This window comes from Zootoca vivipara, chromosome 2, assembly GCF_963506605.1.
Source record: "Zootoca vivipara chromosome 2, rZooViv1.1, whole genome shotgun sequence".
Lineage (NCBI taxonomy): Eukaryota > Metazoa > Chordata > Lepidosauria > Squamata > Lacertidae > Zootoca > Zootoca vivipara.
Genome location: NC_083277.1, coordinates 54966464 through 54988019, shown reverse-complemented (window position 1 = coordinate 54988019; position 21556 = coordinate 54966464). Strand labels below are relative to the sequence as shown.

The 21556-nt window shown below is 41.9% G+C and overlaps 1 protein-coding gene and 1 pseudogene across 1 annotated transcript in view; both read right to left on the bottom strand.

The window, feature by feature from the left end:
• Window positions 1–21556, bottom strand: part of GNAI2 (G protein subunit alpha i2) — a 139593-nt gene that overhangs the window by 79398 nt on the left and 38639 nt on the right. The gene's annotated exons all lie outside the window — the stretch shown is intronic.
• The window catches only part of LOC132591713 (protein cornichon homolog 4-like), a 49973-nt pseudogene that overhangs the window by 14024 nt on the left and 14393 nt on the right, over window positions 1–21556 (bottom strand).

Below are 21556 nucleotides of genomic sequence, written 5' to 3'. Positions count from 1 at the left end.
CTGCATTTCTAGCCCAGCTTTTTCTCCCGGGGAATACATGGTTCACCCCTTCTGCAGTTAATTCCTACAATAATAAGCTATATAAATTAAGAAGGTAAATAAATATGGAGAAAGAAAAATGTCAGAGAAGGATCTGAAATATTTTCCTTGAAGCTTGACTTTGTCTTATTCTGGATTGTTTTATTAGATGTTTTAATGTGTTGTATTTTTCTCCTTTAAAATATAAAGAGGCATAGAATTGAAATGAATAAGATAACAATAATAATAAATCCCATCTGGACAGGGGGTAGGGGTGCCTAGACATTTTGTTGTGGCGACTGTAACCTAGGTTTAAGGTGCCATTTGACAATTAGCTTATATATCTGAGTTTCTAACATCGTGCACAATGCTGGCTGGCTGGCCCTTGTGCCAGGCAGGAAACAACCCCCTCCCTCTTTTTTTAGAATTTAATTTGAAACAAAAGCTAGAAGGAGTGAATAATTGTTTATTCAGTCAGTCACCTGGGGAAAAGCAACAATCCTAAAACTGAAAGCAGATTGCTTGTCACCCTTTTCCCTATACAGTACTTCAGCTTTCAATCAGCCAGGTATCTGTATTGGGTGCAAGAAAAGGGAGAAGAAATCCTTCGCTTCGCACCTTATTTTTACTGTGTGCCCCTTATTTTTACTGTTTACCCCTTCACCTGTTGGTTTGCAACCTAATGAATGCAGAAATAATAAATTAAGCTTCAGAAATCAAAACCAAATCAAACATGTACACCTAAAAGAAGACTTTCCTTCAAAGGATCAGTTCATTAAGCAAAGATCAACTAAATATACATGCTTTTGTGGGTGTTTTTCAAAAAGAAAAGGGGGGGACTCTAGTAGCAAACAATGCAACCTAACACAATGGAGCTTCTCAACAACAGCACTGAGCACAGGGCACTAAAAACCTTTGTGCCCTGTGTTAAAAGAAAAGATCCTCTTGCATTTTCCTCACTGTAACCTTTCCCAACCTGGTGCCCTCCAGATGTTTTGAATTACAACTCTCAGAACAATTGGCATCAGGTTAGGGAAGGCTGCTGTGCATGCTGGGGCGATGAGGCTTGTAGTTGCAAATATTTGGAAGGCACCAGTTTAGTGCACTCCAGTGTGGCAACTTACCCCAAATAGACTCCAGCAATACTCCATTTTATAATTCTCTCTCCATTCTATTCCTCCACAAAGACCTACTGAAAGTCCTTTCTGCTATTCCTATGCATCCGCCTCCCCCTTGTAAGGCTAACTGGCCCAAACCAAAACAGTCAATTATAGCCCAGACTGCTCTGACGACAAGATACAGTTTGTTCCCATAGAAGCTGCACAGTGTGCTTAGAGCACCAACCTCCTGCATTTATTAGCAGGTCATCATCACATCTGAATTTAATAGCCAACTTTTACTCTTCCACTCCCCCTTCACCTCCCATTATAATAGTAGCATTCTGATCTCTAGGTTCTAATTAGGAAGTGCATTCTCCCTAGCCAAGGAGAGTAATTAAGAATACTGCTATGCAACCCCCATAAATATACAAATACACCACAGAGCAAAAATAAATAAACAGGCCAAGATGTAAACCAATGTCAAGAGTCATCTCCAGGGACCACAGGTCTTGGCGTGACTGTCAGCACAGCTTTCTATGAAGTCTCTTTCTTAAATGCATGTTTACGCCTTCTGTTGTTTCCAAGCTCTGACTGTACAGTTTACACAGCTAAGCTGAATTCGAGCTAGATTCCTTACCAGTCTCTGCATATAAGCACTCCGAACATCTGGAGTACTAAACTAAAAGTGCAAGAGGTCATTGCTAGAAAGAAAAGAAAAGAAAAGAGTGCATATGGGATGATGCAACAGGCTTCTTATTCTAAAACTGCTCTTTCCCCTGCATCAATTTTTTCCATTTGCAGCCTGCAGCTTACCACCATATTCCATACAGCTTTTTTGGGGGGGGGGGGTTTACATATAAAAATGTTACCAGAGCAGGCTAAACCTCTTGGCTAGTGCTTGAAGGCAATTTTGGGAAGAGACGGTACCTCTCATCTGTGCTGTAGATGGCACTGACAAGGCTTGCCAAGACAAAACTGAGATGCTGTAACACAAACACGTTGAACTTTACCTATTTCCCTTCCATCACAAGCTTTCATATTTCATGCATATTTACAAGGAGAAGCAGAAATACACATTTTGAAGAAAGAGTCAGTGTTCAAATGCAACATTAGAACAATTTATTGATTTATTTATATCCCACATTCCCCCCAAAGTAGCTTACAGATAAAACGTAAACATACAAAAACATTGGGGGAGGGGGGAACAATCATTAAGGGAATTCCTCTAAACCAGCTGCTAAAGTAATTAGGGATTCAGATTTTCCAGTATTTTTCAGTCTGGAGAAACTTCATTTCTTGAAGTATTAATTGTAGAGTTAAAAACCTGGAGGGGGGAGGGAATACTCTATATATTACACACTCCACTGATTCAAACAAAACACAGAGTGTTCTTCCAATTGTAATGATTTCCAGGCATTTGCAGTTGACAATTCCGCCAACGCTCTCACAGGAGGCTGGGGGAGGGATAACAACAACAGGCTAAAAAGGATGAAAATTAGAAATAAATGGAAGCTGAGATAGAAAACAAATACTTGTGCAAACCAAACTGAGAATCTATTTGATGGATACAGATTTTGCTTTAAGCAACAGGAGCTTGGGCTTCTTATGGAACAACCAGTTACAGATCATGACCGAATGGTCCCATGACTGTGCTACTAAGCAAATGTCATCCCAGCACTTCAAACACAGCGAAGCCTTATTCTCATTAGCATTTCCTCTGGCATAGCAAGAAGGAGGAGAATAGAGGAGAGTGTTCACTTCCCTACTCTGACCAAATCAGACAACAAATGCCACTGTGCCTAATTGCTACCTGAACCCAGTGGAAAGTAAAAAAAAAAAAGAATCACTAAAATATCCTGCCAGTTTAACTGGACCATTGAAGTTTCATCCATTTTACTGAGCTCCTTCGGTAGCTTCCTTGAAAAATGTACGGTAGCCTATTGTGTCAAAAGGGAAAGCAGCCTGTGAATGGGACCCTATGGGCAGAAAAAGGCTCCTCTTAAGGCTAGTTTTCCTTCATAGACAAAGATCAACCCAGGTCTTGCACATTGAGAAAGAGCGACCCAGGTCTTGCCTCCCCAATACCCTGACTTGTCAGGGAGAAGAAAACTCATAAAGCAGGAGATTTTGAACTTATTTGGAATCTCCCCAGATCGAAGGAGATTAAACCCTCATTAAGCAGGTAGCTAACTTCAATAGAAGACACTAAAGAAACCATCAATATGTTTTCCTTTAAAACATAATGCCATTTCTAGGACTACAAAACCACGGAATACACACACACTCTACCTGCAAACAACCTGCTTTCCAGACCATGCATACCATTTTAAAAACCGAGCTTCTGAATGTAACCCTAGTTACAAATTTGAAATTGGTCCACGCAATGGTAAAACTACTATGACCTTTAAAAACAAAAAGAGAAATCCATGCACTGCATTTGTGTATCATCTTTCTAAAAACTGGAATAGTACTAAGCATCTGGAAGATCAGATAGGATAATTTACTAATCACACACATCACTATGGTGATGTCTATTCAACAGTTAGACAACTTCAGTGATTGAAGATCCAGTGACACAGCTCATTACAATCTTGAACATATGCTAACATGGAATGGGAACTGGGATTGCAATTAGAGGAGTTTTACAGTGCAAGACTATGCATGCTTACTTGGAAGCGAGCCCCACTGAATTCAATGGGACTTACTCTCGGGTATGAACGCACAGGATTGCAGCCTTAAGGGTTTACCCCCAAGGATAATCTTTGACAATTATAGGCAATTCTTTCAATTCCAAATCCAGAGCACGGTTCGGAAGGAAAGATGACAGCAAACTAGTTGCAGAATATTTTAGCAGGAGATCATCAGAGTGTTTCCAGCACTTAGTTTTTAGTTACTATAGCAATACTTCCCTTTAAATATATAGCGGCAAATGCGTGGCAGACACACAAAAGAAATGTCATTTTCAAACCTATATAAAGGCTCTCCTCTTCTACTTCATGAAACCACATTCCAAACATTGTCATTACTGCTTACTGCCTGCACCACAGGAGGAGACTGGGATAATCTGAAAGGTACAATTTCCCTTCCCCCCGCCAAAAAACACGCCTGTATAAATTGCAGAAGGAATGCATGCACATTTCTCTCTCACACTCATTAGTTACTTCAAAACTTTTAACTGTTACTTGCACAATGCTGACTGCAATCACTCAGTGCAGGTTAAGGTTGTAAGAAGTGCCTTGCTGGACCAGAAGGCAGGGCCATCCTCTCCAGCATCCTCTTCTCAGAGTGGCCAACCAGATGCTCATGGAAAACCCACAAGCACGACACATGCTTAACAGCACTTTCCCTGCTAGGGATCCCAGCAGGTATTCCTAGGGATACACAGCAAGTATGAATAGTCGTGAATATCCTTATCCTTCATGAATTTGTCTAAACCCCTTTTAAAGTCATGCAAGTTGGTGACCATCACTATATTCCCAGCAAATTCCACAGTTCACCAATGTGCTGTATGAAGAAGTACCTTCCCTTTTGTCAATCAAAGCTGCAGTTAAACTCGGGCCTTGCAATTCAGCTTGCAGTTACTGCTATCATACTGCGCGGGGCACACTGAGTACGGCTACTCAAAACGTTTTCAACTCTACACTGAAATTGGGGCTGTTAAAAACACTAAGGTTAATAAGCTGTCCTACTGAAGCACACCATTTGTCTAAGTAGCCCGACACTGTCCACACTGCCTCCAATTGGCAGCAGCTCTCCAGGGTCTCGAGCGAAGTTCCTTCCCAGCTCTACTTTTTGAAATCCTTTTAGCTGAAATTTCCAGGGATTGAACTTGAGACCCTCCGCAAGCAAAGCACATGCTCTACCAAATGAGTGACAGATGCTCCCAAGTCCAACTCAGCCAAGTGGGATGGAACCACCAGCCAAGCAAACACAGACGGGGATAAATTTGCATAGAACCTTAAGGCTTACAGTCCTTTAATCAAAAATCCAGAAAGCGCTATCCCTTGTTTACTCACCAAGCAAACAGCTCTATAATATAAGCAAAGAACAGGGGGTCAGGGTGCTTGGGTTTCTGTTCCTGATCCATTAATCCCCACATCAAGTGTACACACCCTCGTTCTTGCCACTCGTTGTTTTCTCTGTCCACAAAACGGTGACTGCTTCTTGTTCTTTAGGCCAACATGACATTATTCTTGGCTAACAACTGGCATTTGCAGCCACTAATTTACAGGTACATAGATAAATTTAGTCAGGGTTAAGACAGTACTAAAACCTTGGAAGGAGAAATAATGCAGTCCAGTTAAAAGGTAGCTATGGGGCAACCCTGTATTGCCCAGCAATGGCACACCTTGCATGTAGTGATTGCATAGTGATAAGCATGCTCAGGGGTTTTTGAAGTGTTAAGCAGTTTATGAATGCTCCTGATAAATAAAAAACAGCACCAAAGCTGTATGCACATACAGAGACTTGCTAATATGCATGCCATGTTGCAACTAACTCTCTTGTGCTTTATCCTAATGCATGACAGGAATCAATAGGGTTTATTTTACTCCTTGCAGCTGCAATACAAAAGGTAGAGAAAAAAGTCATTGTCTACTAGGTGAAGCATTTCAGCAACTCCCATTGCCAAAAAAGGAATACTACTTCAAAGCACTACTGACAATCTTTTCAAGTTTTCTTTAAACAAGCATGGGTTTAAATTCAGGTATGAGAACCACTTATATAAAGGTTACAGAAGTAGTATGTCTTCAGGAGCATTCCCCTAACCAGTAGCCAAGACTTAAGAACTGGGACTCACCCTCCAGTTTGGAAAGGTTTCAGCCTTGTCGCTGAAGTAATGCTATAGCTTCACTCACAAAAGGAAACAGAATAGTGGTTAAAAAACAACAGCAGTGACGCACAGAATCATGGGGTGGAAGCCTGGTAGGATGAAAGTATAGCAAAGCTGTTGCAGCAGCAACTACAACAATCCACTCTCTACTGCTGGGGTGGGGAACTTATCTTAGGGAAGTAGCTCAGTGGGTGCCCAGCACATGTCTTGCATGCAGAAGGCCTCCGGGTTCAGTCCATGATATCTCCAGCAGGGCTAGAAATGTCCCGTCTAAATGGCTTCTAGTCAGTGAAGACAATACTGAGGTAAATGAAGCAATGGTGTGGCTCTGTACCAGATAGCTTCTTACGGTAGGTTCTCTCTCAATAGCACCATGGGGTGCTTTTTGTCAGGGGACACAGGTGACTCCCTCCCTCCCTCTGCCAGCCCTTTTCTCTTACTCTCTCCTGCCTCCCTTTCCTCAGTATTTCCCCTCCTTGTTTCCCCAAGAGATGCCAACTGCCCACTCCTGCTTTGTCACATAAGCAGGGTGTAAGCCTGTCAGTCAGCCCTGGGAGCCTCATCTTCCTTAAGGGCCCAGAAGGTTCATGCTAGGGACGGATGCAGCTACGGCTGCTCAATCAAATCATATCGCAATGGTACTGGGACAGAATGGGACAATCCAGACCTGTGGCTGAAAACAGCTGCAGCCCAGTGAGACAGGGTTAGCTAAATTCAATTAAAACATGATTAAGAGGTGTGGTTGTTGTTGGCATCCCTCTGTCTCGGAAGACACCGTTGGGGGTGAAGTCAAACTGCTGGAGAGTTACAGCACCTGCTGTGGCTGTAGAGACTGATTTGGGAGAGACCTGTTTTGTTGCAGCTGGGGCAGATGAAGGCATCCGGTTGTGCTGCTGCAGGTGCACCATGCCATTTCTTCTCTCTGCTCTCCTCCCAGTAGTCATTCGTCCTCTGGTCAAACCTATGTCCCCACTGCGGAGGACATGTGGATCCAGAATTGGCCTCCACAGTCACTTACAGACTCACTGTTAAGACCGTGTTAATGGAAGACAATCTTACTCGGCTATGAGTCTGTCTGGTATACTGTAAGGATGTCCTCAAACCAGGGTTGCACGACTCCAGGGGGCTTACACTTTGAATATTTTGAAGGAAGGGCTGTGTAGTGTTAAACAGGGTTTGGATGTATGTCACCTTTGAAAGTGATGCTCAAGGCCTCTGGGAATTTCTCATGGCCACCTCTGGCTTTCGGGGAAAGCTGCCACAAGGTAAATACAGAGCAATACACTTCATGTGGCGCAGTGTGGAGGGACAGGAATGCCCACTCTGCCAGATGGCAGTCTCTAGCACTGTGATTGAAGTCAAATGCAGAACAGGCACCCTGTGTTTAAAAGTGCTTTTGTGTTGCTCTAAAATAGATTCCAAATGTCTAATGGCAGGGCTTCTCCCTTACATGCACCCAGAGAGGGAAGAGATTACAAGGAAGAAGAAGAAATACACTAACATTAGCCTGTCAAAATACAGGCAGTTGTTTAACTGTGAACATCAGTCAAAGGGGAGGAAACAGACAATGATGATTTTTTTCCCCCAGGTAACAATTCTGGATCTCACAGCCCGCCCAGGTCCTTGTCTTTCTGCCTGCCAAGGTGCTGTATCATTATACACAACCTGGCCCTGTTGCACAGTTCGATAGAGGGAGTCACTTCATTCTTAGGAGAGGGATGAGGAAGTCTGGAAGGGAGGCATAAGTATGTCTTCTCACCTCGTATTGGCCCAGGTGTTGGTGCAAAGGTTGCACCTCTCACAGAGATTCTACTGAAAACTGCCTCCCCCCCAAGCTGAACACTCGCCTGCTGCAAGAGCAAGAACTATTCACTAAACTGGTCACTGGTATCATGTGTCATTTTGAGACTGTAAGACTGTGGGTGAAGTCCTGTATAGTGCCTAGTAACTGTGGGCACTTTCTTTTTTTAAAATAAATAATTTTTATTAATCTAGATTTTCAAGACGGCCTACAAAAGAGAACCACAAAACAAATATAACACAGATCAAAAACATCAAAAACAAAAACAATTATCATAGAAACTGTAAAAATACGAAAAGCAGTAGATAGAAAATCAGTTAAAAATCCTGGGCAAAATGTCTAAAACGTGGGCAGTTTCTCTAAATAGATGACGATAATGATAGAGTAGAATATCTACACCCGCCAACAGCCTCTGCTGAACTGTCTGTGGAGACTCTCAAGATTTTTTAAAAAATCCATGCAATAAATACTATGAAAAAAATTATAATAATTACCTGTGCTCCAGAGTTAGAACACAAAGAAGATACGGTAGGTTTCTCGGAGAGAGAGAGACACTACAGCAGAATGGTTGCACAATATAATAGCTTTGCACTTAGTTCACAGATCTACTGATGTAGAATAAAGTGCACATTCATCACTTTGCAAACACACAGAGGTAGAGTTATGAGCATACAACTCTCATAACCAGCAGTTTCATATAAAAAGCAAAAAAACAACAACCCATAGCCGCCAGAAGAGTTTCAATCTGCTAGTCATCCTCAGCAGCATAAACTTCAAAGACACTAGAAATGAGTCCAATTAGAGCAGGAAAGATGTAGCTCATGAAGTTCTGTGGAAAGTACTCAAAAGTATGAGTTTGTAGGATTGCAGGGGAGGAGGGATTAGGGATAATTTCATCCCTGGGAGTAAAGAGGGAATTCTGGAGTTTTCTAGTGCCTGGTGAATTTGTGCATGCAAGATGGAAAAATTGCTGCACTTGGTACTCATTTCTTGTACAGCTCTAATTTTATACTGCTGAGGAAGACTAGGGAGTTGAAATGTGTCTTCACCCTGTGACTTTTGCTTTTAGAACATAAAAGGAAGCATCTACTAAGGAATGGGATTCAAGCCTTCTGGAGTTTCTTGCTCTGGTTACCCTTCTGAGGGCATATGACTAGCAGCTGCAGAATTTAGCACATGGGATTTAAAAAAGTGTTAATGATCCAAAGTGCAATGTTCCTGGTTAATACTATTTTAAATCCACAGAACCCAGAAGAGCCTTCTCAATGTTAGAATGCCAGCTGAATTAATTTTACAAGTATGATACAAAATAAGCAGTTTTTAAAGCAGCATTTCAACTACCTGAACTTTCTTTTATGGTATAGCTTCTTTAAATTATAAAATAATCAAAAACAATATGTATCTGGGAATATTGCATTATCTTTACAATAGTCAATAAAGCAAAACCAATCTTCCATGAATTTGTCCCTTTTTCTTCTTCTTTTATCCTGATAGTATATTACATTTTCAATAAGACTCCCACGTCTAATTAATCCTTCATGGTGGGTTTTGTTTCCTGTCCCTAATTTGTTGCATAAACGAGCAGCAGTAGCCATGTGGGGTGCTAATTTTTTATTAGATGGCCTTAAAAAAATCCAGCCATAAATTTTTTGAGATTAAAAAGGGGGCTCGAAGAGGATTACGTATTCTGGTGTTCTTTCAATGTTTTTATTAATCATTCTCCAATCTTACAACCTTTTTGCTATAGGGTTTTCTCACAAAATGAAACTCCTGTTTGTTTTTGCAACACATCATTTTAAAATAATTGTTACCAGTACTTATTATAAGTGGAGTTATCTACCATCTCATTATGACCTTGTAACAGTTCCCGCTCCCATATTTAGAGAAAGTGTATCATCTTTATTCCCAAGATTTCCCAAAATCTCCAAAGAAATATATTTTGTGCCCATTTTATGACATATTATTTAACTTGCTACAATTTCATGCTCCAATGATTTATAACATTTTGGTATCAATTGCTTTTTTATTTTCAATTTTTAACTTTTCAAATTCTGCCATGTCACCTACTTGAATCACCCTGGAATATTCAGTTAAAGCTGCTGTACTTTGAAAAATTTCAAACCACATAGGAGTTGAACCATTTAATTTTCTCTTTATTCTACATAAGGCAATATGCAATTCCAATGCAAGAAAACTTTACATCTCAAAAGATTACTTTATTCCTAGATGGTGACGCTTATTATTCAGCACCCATTTCAACACTCTTGAGATACCGCATTCCATCAGCATCTCATGAAGACATCTGCATGCTGTGACAGATTAGAAGCATTTCGTTTCCCTTGCAAATTGTCATTTTGGATGGCCTTCATTACAGCAGTTCAAACTGTAAGCCTCATTTGCTTATATTTGCAGAACTGGGGGGGGGGGAGAGAGAGAGAGAGAGAGAAACCACTCTACATTCCTCCACCACCCCATGGAAAGGAAAGGAAAAGAAAGCACAACAGCTGTTTTTCAAAGATCTGAACATTCTGCAACATAGTAGTTATCATATATTACCTATATAAATAGAACAAGCACACGAAGTAACGGATCTCTAGAGACTTTGGTCCACCCCTTGTTCTAGTTTACCAAACCATGCACTGGCATTTGAAGTCTATCAGATGATTGCAGGTCACCACTAATCTTGTGGATATCTTCCATTTTCCCAGCATGCATAGACTGAGGAATGACTAATACACAAAGCTAATCCCTTTTAATGCTTTCAGAAACGCTTTAATTTAGATACATTCTAAGTGAAAAGCCCAGCTTTTTCTAAACGCCAGAAGCACTGAGGAAAATTTGAGATGGAAACAAAGAATATTGCTGTTTCTTAAATGCTGCTTGAATAAGAACAAGCTGTTCAGGCCCAAGTTATAAGCACAAGAAAAGGGGGCAGGGAGGGGGGGGAAACAAGGAAAAGGATTGGTAACAGAGCCTGGTTTTCTAGCCTTCTGGGCAGCTATCAAGACCGAGGCACAAAACAGTGGTTTTCACCTTGCCAGGCAGCGGAATAGTATAGGTTCGGACCTATTTACACAAAAAGCTAGCTCCCCAATACCAAACCTATTTGAAGCTGAGTTTCAGCTGCTCCTTCTGGATCACAGTGCAGAATATTACCTCACTGGTTTCCTATCTCAATTATGCACATGACTGAAGCTCAGGTGGTCAAAAAGCACACACTGAGGAAGGCAGTGACAATGGAGTGCATGTGAACCCAACCTCAAATGTTTCTGTGCATCTGTTCCACCCCCCAGGATGTACACAGGACCATTCAGAGCTGGGCTGGCAGATGTATGCCCCTCCACACTTTATTTCTTTGGTTGGTAGGTTTTTTGCACCCCTGGACAAGGTTTGAAATTTCTCTTTGGGCTCCAAAATACGATCTTGCAACCATGCACACATGTGAGAGGTTGTGTGAGAATTGGCAAGTAAGATCTAGAATTGATCTACTATTCATGAATAGCAGATACCATTTTGTTCACTGCCCTGGCAGGAGGGGAAAATGACTGCACTGGAGCTAATAAACTGAAAAGTCCTTCCAACTGCCACCCTTTGTATTTTGCGTTTACAGTTAATATCTCTCAGGGCTAGTAGACATGTATATGCTCCTCAGCTGCTCTGTCTACATTGAAAAGTACTGTGTTTTGGTGAGCACTGTTCTAATGGTGGGGAAGATCCCGAGACGGCTCATTCACAAATAACGTTGATGCTACAGTCAAGTGACAAACATGTATGCATGAATAAGCAAGTGAATTTGAAGATGCAAGTGAACTTGCAGTTGAGAACCAAGTGATTTGAGATAAAGATGGGCATGGCACAGAGGGAGGTGCACAGCAGTAACTAAAAGAGAGCAAAAAATGGTGCAGTGAGAAATATCCATAAATGAAAACTCCTGGATTTGCCACAGCCCTCTCAGAAAAGCTCTACTACTTTCCAATTTGAAAAAATTAAGACAAAACAACAGTAATGCTCCTTGCAAGAAGAGGCAAGCCGCCAGCAGCAGCAGCAGCAGCAGCAATAAGTTAAAACCACAAACTGTGAATAACCCACCTCATCCCTAATACACTGCTAAATGAGAAATCTATTGAAAATCAGTACTAAACTTAAGATCCCAATTTTAGTGGATCATCTCATCTTCAAAATTAATTTTAAAGTGGATAATAAAAAGGGAAGAAAGAATAATTCTGTCACTCTGGGCTTTTTCAGAGTAATAGTCTCTTAATGGCAGCTCTACTTTAGGCCTATTGATAAAGAACGCCCACTCCACCAAGAAGTGTTATGAAACCACACCAGCACAATCAATCCTGGAGAACACTTAATGAATGCATAATATAAGGGCTTGTGGGGTCACCTGTAGCTATTACCATTTCTTTATCCCAAAGGGTGTGTAATTACAAAAGCTCCAATATCAGGTTCCTATCTGACAGGGTTGGGGCACATCTTACCTTGCAATTTGCTTATTATGTGTCAGTGAGGGAGTCCACTGAAGTATGATTATTCTACCACGTAACAGAAAAGTTACAAGACAAGGCATAGGTGCCAACTCCCAGATTGAAAAATCCGGGATTGGAAGTCGTGCTGTAACCGGAGGTCGCGCTGCAGCCATTTTGGAACTGGGCAGAGCAGCACCGGAAGTTGCTTCTATGCATGCTCTGCCCATTTCCAAAATGGCCACAGCACCGGAAAGTCGCTTCTGCGCATGTCCAGAGACTCCAGAAATGCACAGAAGGAGCCTCCCCAGGCCGGTAAGAATCCGGGGGATTTATGGGGGTTTTTAAAATCCAGGCTGCCAGCGGGAAACGGCTGGAAAAACAGGCGTTTCCCGGGGAATACGGGAGACTTGGCAGCTATGGACAAGGTGTGGTTAAGAGTGTTGGCGTAGGGCTAGGGGAAAGGTAAAGGTAAAGGGGCCCCTGACCATTAGGTCCAGTCGTGACCGACTCTGGGGTTGCACGCTCATCTCGCATTATTGGCCGAGGGAGCCGGCGTACAGCTTCCAGGTCATGTGGCCAGCATGACAAAGCCGCTTCTGGCAAACCAGAGCAGCACATGGAAACGCCGTTTACCTTCCCGCTGTAGCGGTTCCTATTTATCTACTTGCATTTTGACGTGCTTTCGAACTGCTAGGTTGGCAGGAGCTGGGACCAAGCAACGGGAGCTCACCCCGTCACAGGGATTCGAACCGCCGACCTTCTGATCGGCAAGCCCTAGGCTCAGTGGTTTAACCACAGCGCCACCTGGGTCCCTAGGGCTAGGGGAAGGCAAGCTCAAAACATCACATAAGCCACAAAACCATTTTTAGAGCCAGTATAGAGTCAGTGCACTGGTTTACACATCACTGTAAACTATGGTTTGAAATAAGCAATTGTTTAAGGTGAATGTGAGCTTTGTTCCTCTCCACTCCTCCTTTCAGTGCCATTGGTACGGTACATAAAGGCTCTCTGTCCATTATTTTGCCCATATCGTCCTTATCCACCCCACCTCTTATATTTTTTATGATTATAAGCTTCTTGAAGCATGGAACTATTTCATCAATTCTGTCCAGTGCTGTCAGTATGAAGCCAAACCAAATTATTTTTAGAAAGGTTCAATGTATTATTTGACAGAAGTCTAATATGCAGGTTACCTTCACAGCAATTTACAGATCTAGAATTACTTTTACGTTTAGTCAAAACTGTTGCCAATTCACAATATAATACATCCCTGCAGAAATTCATTCCACTCCTACCTCCAATTGTTACCAAGGGAAGCCTGAATTAGCACATTTTCCAGCAAGACAACATTTTAAAAAAATACTCTTTATTCATGAAATATTCTGGAACTGCTGAAAGATTCCTGATCTATTCATCAAAAAACAAAAACCTCAGACAGCTATCCTCTTCACACTTTTCATGGCATTATCTAAGCCACACTTTTTTGGAAAAAGCTATCAGTGACTTCCACTCTCTTCACAACTGTGTGTGAAGCATATGTTTGAGTTAAGCTGTTCCATCTTTTCTTCCCACATGTACTTGAAAATGGTTTTGACACTTCCTCTGTTCAGAAAGATGTGTCTACGTTCCAAGCATCTTCTATGCCCAGAATTCTTCATACACACTTCTCCCTATTCCGTCAATTTCCAGTCCTCCTTTCTAAAACATTCTCCACCACAGTTCACATTTTATATATTACCTTTATGTCTTCCTCCCAAAAGAGCCCAGGACAGCAAACAACAAGTGATAAAACAATACAATATATCTTTAAAACATCATGAAAACAATTCCATCACAGATGCAGGCTGGGAAAGATTTCAACTTAAAAGGGTTGTTGAAAGAGGTGGGTGCCAAAGAGACAACAGAGAACATTTCCTATCCTTTGATCCTGAACACACACAAAAGCTATGGAAGCAGATGGGGGCTATACCACTTTTAGACTGCAGGGCAGGGGGCCACACAAAGTGCTCCTCTACACACACAGAAAAGGCTATGATACATCAAAACACCTCCTTCTTTGTATAGAGCAGTGTTTCCCAACCTTGTGCCTCCAGCTGTTTTTGGACTACAACTCCCATCATCCCTAGCCAGCAAGACCAGTGGTCAGGAATGATGGGAATTGTAGTCCAAAAACAGCCGGAGGCACAAGGTTGGGAAACACTGGTATAGAGGAGCACTCCGCTATATAATCCCCCACCCACAGTCTGATGTGGTATGGCCCACACACAGTTGAAAAATATCCTATGTCTCCAAGATTCCATGTGATCAATATTCCTCCCATGGAGAGTGATTCACTTGTGTCAATTGCCTTGCATACCCACGGACCCACGGGCATACAGCTCAAGTCACTCCAAGGGCCACTTTTATATTTTTATAATTATGCTTTTGTTTCCAACCATAAAAATGTACAATGTAAAGTAATTGCATATTGTAATTCTAAAAGCCACTCTTTTTTCTTTTTCTTTTAACTAACCCAAGAGGACTGCATCAAATATTTAACCATGGTTGTAATGCAATTCTAACTTGGGAGGTTTCTTTAACTGGTTATCAAAAAATCAGTTCTCTCTCTGCCCCACTACAGGTCTGCACCACCACCCCTTCTTTAAAACTTTTCCATTGAAGCCCTCTTTCCCATGGAGGTCTCTGTACAGTCACACATATAGATTCTGTGCATGTACAGAGCAACATTTCAGAAAGTTGTAGAGTTTCAGTGTGTGGGAGCTGGCACTTCTCCTCTTCCCTCATGTGGGCAGAGCCTAACCAGTGTGTATCCTAAGTGGCTCTGTGTTCTGCCTGGAACATACTGGGACAACTGGCACAAACTCCACCATGCATCTCTTAATCGTGGGACTGCAAAAACAATGCCAGAATAGCAATGCTACTACCAGTTTTGATATGTGGGAAATGGGTGAAAATTGGAATTCACTCAATCACACATAGACAGCTAGGGGGCTGCAATTAGCCCACAAGATTTGCATTGTGTAGACTTAATGCTGCGTAAGATGCAACTGGCTAAACTGATCTACATTTCCTTCTTTTTTCACCTGCCTTTTACCTCTCTAATACACCAATATCAATGGCAACGTGGAGCAGTTTAAGCACCACCTAGGCAGGCTCCAAATAGAATAACATGCAGACTGGATTAACTGTTGCTCGTTAGCTGTGCTAGCACGTCCACTGATTAAACCACTTCATTTGGCAAAAGATATGGAGACGCTGATCTGCAGATCTGGCACCTGATGTAGAATATTGGCTTCATTTGTACTCTATGGGGGATTCTCAGCTCCTTCCTATATATTTTCCCCTACATACCACTGCAAGAAGTGTCTGCAGCAAAAATTATTTCCACTACTTTGTGAAAAGCAGCATCTTACTTCAAATATGACTCTTTCTCCAGTGAATTGAGATTGCACACGTTTTTAATAGAACTGTAAATATGCCATTTGGCTGAAAAGAAATGTATTAACCCAAAGGAACAAGAATAGATTGATTCAAAAGCTAGAATCTCACTGTTTCCTCTCATTCCTAAATTTTCATAGGGCTCCTAAAGGCCATGACAACAGTGCATTTAAATAATAATAATCACTTAGGATGTGTATTATTCACTAGTGAAAAGTAACAAGTAATACACCTGGGAATAAACATTTCAGCCAATCAAGGCAAGATGTAACTACCGTAGGTAAGCAAAGCACGACCCTGAAGCCATCATGTTATTTTTTCATAGTTACCATCTTTGCAGATTACAACTTGCAGACATCACACAATGCTTCCTACTGATGAAACAGAGAAAGATATTGGAAGTAATTAGAATATTCTGCCAAGCCGGGGTGGGATTTCTTCTTCAGCCCAAGGCCTCGTTGCCTTGTGGAAAACCTTCCAGGCAAAAGCTGGCTCACACAGAAGGTCAGTGGCTAGGAGGCATCTTTAATAGCCAAGGATTCTTGAGCACAGCAGGATTAGCAGAAGGTAGACTCTTTGCACAGTGTGCTAGATTCCAGCCACACAAGAGCCAGAGGTTTATAAACCACACACCTAGACCACCATATAGGAAAGCAAGGGGCATTACTATCATTTCAGGAGCATTCTAGCCATGAAAGTGTGCTCAAGAAGGGTGTGGAGGGCTTGTGCTCCTTGGGAGAAGGGGAGGGAAACCAGCTCCACTGGGAGAAAATGTCTCAAGGCAACTGGAGCACTTGAAGCAGCAGTTTCAGAGTTTTAAATATTCCCCTCCTGGTAATCTCCTAGCCTAACCTGTTGACTGGAAACAGCTAAGCAGGAGAGAACAAAGAGCTCTCTGTGCGCATGTTGTGCGCATGTGAGTGAGTGTGTGCATGCGGGGTTTGAGGGTGGTGTCTCTCGAGAGAAAACGCTCCCCACACCCCTCACATTTGAGGACATGATGTCTGAAATGGTCCAATGTGTTCCAAGGTCAATTAAGCAGACTCTGTGACCCTGAGGAGATTGCGTGTTGAATTAAAGTGCAACATCCTTCAATAGTATGGATGGGGAACATACATTCACAATAGGGACAGAAAGATGTTTTGCTAATAAAATATTATTACATTTATATCCCATCCTTCCTCTGAGGAGCTCAAGCTGGGGTACACAATTCTCCCCCTTCCATTTTATCCTCACAACAACCCTGTGAGGTAGGTTAAGCAGAGAGGATGTGATTGGTCACCCAGTGAGCCTCATGATCAAGTAGAGGCTAGAACCCTGGTCTCCCAGGTCCTAGTCTGAAATTCTAACCACTACACCACACTACCTCTCTATCCAGAAATGGAGATGGGTATCTAGATGCAAACCCATTGCACATTTCCCCATCCTTCAAGTTTGAGACACTGTTTCAAGCTGTGGTGGGTTTTCTGAATTGAGTGACCCAATGAAAAAATAACATTAGGAATGTTAGATCATATAAAATCCATCACCCACTAAAACATGAACACACACACCAAATTCATCTCTTTTGAACCAAACTAGAGTCCAAGCTTGTCCATTGTTACTATTAAAAAGTCATCAATTGAGAAATAATGCATTCAACTATTATAGTTATTTGTATTATGAAGGAAACCTGTTCTTCACAAGGTTATAAAGACTGACCCCTTACCTACCTACATTATATCACCTGCAAGGAGAAATAAGGGTTTTGTGTTACACTACTTCATGCACCCACAACTGATGTAGTCTGTACCACTGTCAGATTTCTTAACAGCTGGCAGATCAAGCGCACATCAGCCAATTTTTAGCCAAGTGATCTCATTTGCAATCAAGCCATGATGAGAAACCTGAAGAGGTATATAATAAATTCAGGAGGAAAGAATACAGATAAAAATAATAATTGCTTTAAAAAAAATCATATGAAAACCAAAGACAGAATGTTTGGAACTAGCTTTTTTATTAGCACAACTGATAGATCCAGAAGAGGGAACTGTGCTAGAGAGGAACTGAAAATGACATTAAACTTTTAATGACAGACTTCTGGTTATCAGAAGGCACTGTGTCACAGGATCCACTTGAATCCATTTCCAAATGACAACACTTGTTCCAACAACAACTGTAACACATTTTTATATCCATGTTTGCACATTGTTATTTACTGCAGGCTCCAAGTTCTCGAGTGGTGGCCAAAAACAGCTTTCATTATCACTGGGATCTTTCGTTACACTGTTCTGTTACATGCAGAGTGAAACATTATTATTGTTCTTCAATTCTAGTTTCTTAGTTCATTTTGCACGCACTCAACAGAGGGTAAATGCATAAGGAACGGCTACAATGCTGCAGGAAAAGATACGCTTGTAGCAGAGTGAAAAATCTGAACCAATAAAAAGCAACTTCAAATTCAACGTAGTATGTTAAGGTTCAAAACTAAGAGGTATGATGTTCACAGCCTCTTACTAAAAGGCTCCCCCCACCCAAAAAAATGTCCAAAAACACTCCTTGTCCCCTGTGATTTAGACCTGAGGCTGCAGAGCTGAAGGACAGCCCACTTTAGCTCCATTCCAATAATGTTTATTTGTGTCTATCAAGGGTTTTTTTATATGCCTGTTGTCTTTGTCCATGGAGTTTTCTTGGCAGGGATACTGGAGTGGCTTGCCAGTTCCTTCTCCAGGTGGATCACATTTAGTCAAAACTCTCCACTATGACCTGTCCATCTTGGGTGGCCCTGCATGGCATAGCTCATAGCTTCTCTGAGTTATTCAAGCCCCTTCGCCACGACAAGGCATTGATCCATGAAGGGGCTTGAATAACTCAGAGAAGCTATGAGCTATGCCATGCAGGGACAGTGCTATGAGCTATGCCATGCAGGGACAGTGTTCTCGAAGCTACGAACATGAGTTTGACCAAACTGCGGGAGGCAGTGCAAGACAGGAGTGCCTGGCGTGCTATGGTCCATGGGGTCACGAAGAGTCGGACACGACTAAACAACAACAACAACAACAACATCAAGGGTTTATGCTTGCATGTGTGCACACATGTGCATATTTCATTATACCATCATACTGTAAAAAGACTTGAGCATAATTTGAACAGACAAACTACAAATCTTGTAAAATAAATAATGCAGCAAGATCAGCTTGGTATCTTCCTGTATACAGGGGTGGCCAACTGATAATGGCTCCTACCCCTGCAAGCTGCTTCTTCCAGTCCACCCGAGAGCTCAGAGGTTGGCCAATGCAGTTCCGGTACTTGGCTGCTTGTGCCCTGGCTGCCACTCTCACTCTCAATAGGTTGTGTTCACTCAACAATCCATTTGGCTCTCCTTTTGAAGGCTGGGGCAGGCAATGTTATTTGCATAGTTCTCATCCCAAGTGATGAGACTGGGCAAGCAAGTGGGGACTCCCATGAGAAAGGTGAGTCTGCCATGGCCAGTGCAACCAGTGGAGCATATCAGGACCTGAGTCTGTTCAGCTAGCCCACTGTCTGACTCAGGCTTATGCGCCACCCTGGTTGCCAAAGCAACCTCACTCTCAGGATCAGGCTGGACTTTGCCTCTTCTGCTGGGATGTCACCTAGCAGACTATCAGTAATCTCCTCCCATTCCTCCTCTTCTTCTGGCAGATCCTGCCAGGACCGGCCCTCCCACTTTGTCATTCATGACAGTTGCAAATGAGGCACCACTTCTCAGTAATGTCATTCATCTAAGTAACTCTCACACATATGCCCCCAAAACAGCCCCACAATTCCTGCATTCCATGGTAGCTTTATAGCCCTTCTTACAAAACTGGGATTAAAGCCAAAGTGGCAACCCAAGTCAATGATAAACAGCTGGGATAAATCAGCTATTGTGTGTACAATTCCGCAGTTACTCTTAGTACGGTAACTGCTTCATCCTTTTTACCACTGTAAACTCCTCAGGGCAGTTCCCTCTGTTTGTAAATTTCTATCATCCTGCTGACTATGGATGCTACTATAATTAATTAACCATTACCATTTTTAACAAATTCTGCTGCTTTAGGGACCATGTGCATAAAATAAACCTACAGCACAGTTTGAATAAGCAGCTTTTGTTTTGATTTGCCTTTCAAATAGTCTCATTTGCCTTATAAATCAAGTTGCATTAGTTTGGGTTGAACAAAACAGCACTGCCCACACTGGGACATTTCTTGCTTATTCCTCAATGCATGCCCCTTGCTGATCAGCTCCAGTATCTCCATCCACACAACAGAGGAGAAGAGCTGCAAAATCAGGACAGAGTATGCTATGACTGGCAAAAGAAGATACATAAAGAGATATTACAACAAGATCGGTCTAGCCTAGAATTCTGCATCTCCATTAGTCACCAGCCAGATGCCCCTGGCAAGCTCAGGAGGAGTGTGATGAAGATTATCATCCCAATTCTCTAACATCTGGCAAAGTAAGTAGTATCTCTGAACACGTAGGTTTCTTTTTTTTATCATGGCTATATAATAGCCATGGTTAGATCCATTGTACACAACCTTCTGTAATCCCCTTTAAAAGCCATTTGTGCTGCAGGCCAAATACAATCATTTTTGGTAATTAATTCCATAGGTTAGTAATTATTCAGTCATCATGCCAGTCCATGGTTAAGAAAGTTTAACTGTGGTTTGGGGCATGATATCTGAATTAACTGTGGGTTGTGATTAGCCAGCAAATCAAAATAAAAAACCAGAGTTTTAAAAGTGAGCAGGTATTTTCGGAGGTGTTCCTCTGACTATTTTGGAATCTCAGAGGGATCAAACTAGCAACCAGAACAAGCAAAGTTGAACTCTGCCAGGCCTTTTAAAACTTCTGAAACTTTTCAGAATTTGGACTTTTTGCTGATTTGAACTATGGTTTAAATGCTGTTAAACTGTGGGAGGCAGTGGAAGACAGGAGTGTCTGGCGTGCTCTGGTCCATGGGGTCACAAAGAATCGGACACGACTAAACGACTAAACAACAACAACAAAAACCTATTAAGTTTATGTTTTTATTTAATTACTAACTTTGTATACCACCCTTCCTCTGAATATCACAGAGTGATTCACAACATAAAAATACAAAATGAGAACACAAAATATGTAATAAAAACAAAAACAACCCCCCCATCCCACAAACACATTTTAAAAGACATAGAAAGTTAATCAGCCAAACCCAAAGGTCTGGTTAAAGAGAAACATTTTCATTTGGCACTCTAATGAAGGCATCAGGAAAGTTTCCCTGGGGAGAGCATTGCACAAAGGGGGAGCCACCACAGAAAAGGACTGTTCTCATGTTGCCACCCTCTGAGGCACACAGTGAAGGGCCTCAGATGATGATTGCAGTCTGTCAAATCAGCCGGGGAATCCCCCAGAGCCATCTGGAAATCTAGTTCTGGAAATCATCCTGAAATCTTTGATGAAATCTATTAACAAAATGGCAACTCAAATATACACTTTCGCTAGCTAAGGGAAATGCAAATGAGCCGTAGAAATATAGGCTGGGGTTGCAGAAAGAGTTACGAATATTCCAACAAGGCAAGTCCATCACATGACTGATACGCCTAACTATACAAACATTCATAATGCAGCACTCTTACACTTCACCATCATGAGGGCAACATGACTACACTGGATAGCATACAAAATCAGGAATCTGCAGACCAGGTTCTATTTTTGTCTGTAGTTGGCTGAACGTGAACCAAGCACTTTTTTCAAGGGCCACCGTTTCCTTATCATCACCCTTCTAACAGACTAGACCTGCTTATCTCTGAACTGAAAACCCTATTCATAGATAATATTAACAGCAGCAGAAGCAGTCATATGCTTACTTGGTGAGCAAGTGAGATTGCTGGAGTTTTCCCTGAGACACTGGCAC